At 34.0% G+C, this 4,399-nt stretch overlaps 1 non-coding gene across 1 annotated transcript; it reads right to left on the bottom strand.

Moving 5' to 3' along the window:
* Positions 1 to 119, bottom strand: LOC127654509 (5S ribosomal RNA). The gene has a single exon (XR_007971947.1). It is a non-coding gene; the product is annotated as a 5S ribosomal RNA (ribosomal RNA).
* Between the last annotated feature and the right edge of the window lie 4,280 nt (positions 120 to 4,399).

Below are 4,399 nucleotides of genomic sequence, written 5' to 3' on the forward strand. Positions count from 1 at the left end.
AGCTTACAGCACCTGGTATTCCCAGGCGGTCTCCCATCCAAGTACTATCCAGGCCCAACCCTGCTTAGCTTCCAAGATAGGACGAGATCGGGAGCGCTCAGGGTGGTATGGCCGTAAGCGAAAGATGCAGTGAACAGACGGCTATTTAAAGAAAGCCCACTGCCTGGGCCTTCCTCCTTGACACATGTCTTGGTGTGTCGTTTCAGAAGGAGAACATACATTGGACAAACAGACCCTGTCCTGACAAATGGGCTTTTAAACTAACTAAACATTTCAAACAAAAAAAGAAACTAAACAAAACAACAACCAAAGTGAAGTGCCTCCTGTCTCCACATTCAATTACATTGGAGCTGGACACACTACCTTTTCCTGCTTACCTGTACCTTAGCTGCCACGTTGCTTGCTAAAAGAGGGAGGACTCAGCGTGGGCAATGGGCCACGCACGGCAAGAAGCCACTGGGCCAACGCAAACCCTTCCCCACTCAAAGAAAGTCCTCTGGACACGTTCGATGGGAAATGTGCAACTCATTTTGCGGCAGCAAAGCACTTTGTTGGCACTTTCCTTCTCTGTGTGTTGCTGTCAAGAGGCAGCCAAAAAATAAAACCAGCCTCTGGACTGCCCCCTGGAGGAGGCAAGAAAAAGGACCAGGCTGTCATTTGCCACAGAGAAGGCAAAATGAAGGAAATAGATTGGGGCGGGGGGTGTCTATTTTCTAAGGATGAATGAATAAAATTAAAAAAAAAATGTCAGCTGTGGCAGGAGGACGTGTATTAGTTAAACCAATCCAGGAGAAACAAAAGCTTACAGCACCTGGTATTCCCAGGCGGTCTCCCATCCAAGTGCTAACCAGGCCCAACCCTGCTTAGCTTCCGAGATCGGGCGCGCTTTTTTTTTTTTTTTTTTATTAGAAAATTTCAATAAAATACATTAAAATAAATTGAAATAAAGATATACATTTTATACAGAAGATACAGATTTCTACAGAAGATACAGATTTTCTTCCACAACCTTTCTACATCACATGTCATTTACATAATTTAAAAATCTCCTTCACTTCCAGGCAACTTCCACATTAGATCCTTTAAAACACCACAAACTTTTGGGGTAAAAACACCATAAAAAACATCCAACTTATTTTCACATTTAAAATACTCAAACAATACTTCAATATACAATTCGGTTTTCCTTTTAAAAACAATCCAAACATCCAACATGATTTTTTCCTTTTTTGCTACAATTCTTCTCTCCCATATTGCACTTTTCATTAGCATCACACACAGATTAATAAAACTTTTGTTTTTACCCTTTTCTTCCATCCCAAACATCACCACTCTGATCCATTCTACAGTCTTCTCATTTAATTCCCTCTCAACATTTCAATCAATCTTTTACCCTTTTCCTTAAAATCTTCCAGTTCTCTACAATTTAAAAACAAGTGTAAAAAACTTTCATCTTCCCCATTACAAACTTTACATATTTCACTTAGTTCCATGTGGATTTTTTTTAAAATAACATCAGTAAAAATTGCTCTGTGTCTGATTAAATATTCAAAACTCTCCAATTTTGCGTCTATCATTATACCTTTCATGCTATTCCATATATCCTCTTCTTTTAGTTCTTTGTATTTCTGTACCCAGTACTCATTGGCTTTTGGTTTCCTAAAAACCCTCTCTCTAAAAAAACAGTAAAACATTTTCACAGTACATTCATTAAAAGCATATAGTTTTTCTCCCAACTTTACATGTACTTCTTTCCCTAAGTTCTCTTCCTCCATATCTTCTATTCTTTTTATCCACTCTTTGGGTATTGCTTCTTTCATTATTTCATACTTATTTTGTAGTTCTTGTTCATTAAAATCCTCTTTTGCCACTTCCATTGTATCTATTATATACTGTAATGGTAAAAATCCCTCTTTAAATTCATATAAAATATCTCTAACTCTTGTGATCCCAACATCCCACCATTTCTTTAAAAAATCACATTCCCCTGATTTAAAATGCCGCTGTTTAAGAACAAAGGCTGATTTAAAATGCTCTCTCTACCTTGAGGATTAAAATTAACAATAGTTAAAAATTTCCCCAAGCACTCATCAATTCTCTGTAAAAATCTGGCATTCCTTTCACCATCCAATTCTTAGTTTTCATCCATAAAATATTATCTCCCAAATTAAAATTCCCACATTTATTTAAAAAATATTCCATTGTCTTTTTCCATGCTGTTTTACTTTTCTCATCTAGATACTTTTTTATTACTTTAACTCTTAAGCTATTTTTTCTTTGTTCCACGTCTATCAATCCCATCCCTCCCTTTCCTACTTCTCCTATTATAGTATCGTATGCAATTCTTGGAGGTTTTCCGTCCCATATAAAATCCAAAAACATTTTTTCAACCTTTTTTCCACCCACATTGGCATAGAAGTCACATATAAAACATACCATAACTTTGCTACCATTAAAACATTTACAATTAAAACTTTCCCCTTTAAACTTAAAGTCCTCAGTTTCCAAAAGTTTAACCTTCTTTCAATTCCTCCTAGTATTTCTTCCCACATTACTTCTTCAACATATTTTTCGTCTTTCCCTATTAAAACACCTAAGATCTTTATTTCCTTTGATTCTTTAAACTTAAAATCATTTGCTAAAACACTCGCCCTCCAAATCTCATATATACTGTTTTCTCTTCATTTATCTTGCTCCCTGATCCCCTACAAAACGTCTGTACCACTTCCATTGCTTTTTTAACACTCTTTATATCCTTAACCATTATCGTTGTATCGTCTGCATATTGAAATATTTTTTCATTTCCCCACTCTCTTCAATGTCTATCCCTCTTACTTCTTTATCTCTTTTAACAGATAATCCCAAAGGTTCTGCAACTAGTGAGTATAAAAGTGCTGATAGTGGACATCCTTGTCTTATTGACCTAGTTAATTTAAAACATTCTGTTAAAAAACCATTACATTTTACTCTTGTTATTGCTCCTTTATATAAAATTTTAATCCATTTGATAAAACTTTCCCCAAACCCATACCCACTTAAAATCTAAATAAATAATCATGTTCTACTCTGTCAAATGCCTTTTCAAAATCCAAACTAATAACATATCCATCCCTGTTTTTTTCTTTCATATACCTTATTCTATCTATTATACTTATTGTTGTGTCTGCTATATCCTTCCCTTTCACTCCATATACTTGATTTGTTTTGATTATGGTTGGCATTACCTCTTTTAATCTGTTGGCTAAAACTTTTGTTAAAATTTTCAAATCTGTATTCAGCATTGTGATTGGTCTATAATTTTTAAGTCTACTTTTTCTCCTTTTCTTTTATATATCAACTTAATTAATCCCATCCCCATTCTCTGATTCATTTCATCTTTCTTAAAAATCTCTTCATATACTTCTTTTAAAATACTGGTTAAAAAATCTTTAAAGGTTATGTAAAATTCATTCCCTAAACCATCAATGCCTGGACTTTTCCTTTTATTCAGTTCACTTATTGCTCTTTTTATCTCTTCTTCTCTTATCTCTAGGTCACACTCTTTTTTGTCATCCTCTCCTACTTTTGTCTTTAATTGTTTCAATAATTCTAGTTTTTCTTCATCCTTTACTCCTTCTGCTTTAAATAGCTTTTCATAATATGCTTTTATTGTTTTTAATATCTCCTCATTTGTTTCCACTATCTCTCCATCTTCCCTTTGTATTCCTTTAATTGTTTGTGACATTCCCCTTCTTCTTTCCAAGTCAAAAAAAACTTTGTACATTTCTCTCCTTCTACTGTGTACTTTGCTTTGCTTCTTAATCGTGCCCCGTTATATTTATTCTCTTCTATTTCTTTCAGTTTTCCCTCTATTTCTTTTACTTTTTGTAAATCTTTTTCCTTCGTATTCAATTCCATTTCTAGTTGTTCTCTTATTCCTCTTTCCTTACCCTTTTTGCATCTCTGAATTATCCCACAATATTTTATGGTAACTTTTTGATTAGGTACTTCACATTTTCCCACCATATTCTTTTATCTTCCAAGTACATTCCATTTTCTTTTTCCTTTTCAATGATTTCCTTTATACTTAAAACATAATCTTCATTCTTTAAAACCTCTGTGTTTAAAACCCATACTCCCGGCCCTCTTTTCATTGTACTCCAGTCTATTTGTATAAAAATTGGCTTGTGATCACTTAAGCTTGTTTCTACATATTTTATTTTTCCGATAAAACCCTCTATATTTCTGCTACATAAAATAAAATCTATTCTTGTTTTACACATAAAATTCCCAACCAATTGTCTCCTCGAATATTCTTTTTTCTTTTCATTTCTTTCTCTCCATATATCAATCATATTGTTTTCTTCCATTAGCACTTTCAATTCTTTCCTTCCTTGATCCGCTTTAAAAACCATTCCCT

This window comes from Xyrauchen texanus, chromosome 13 (assembly GCF_025860055.1).
Source record: "Xyrauchen texanus isolate HMW12.3.18 chromosome 13, RBS_HiC_50CHRs, whole genome shotgun sequence".
NCBI lineage: Eukaryota > Metazoa > Chordata > Actinopteri > Cypriniformes > Catostomidae > Xyrauchen > Xyrauchen texanus.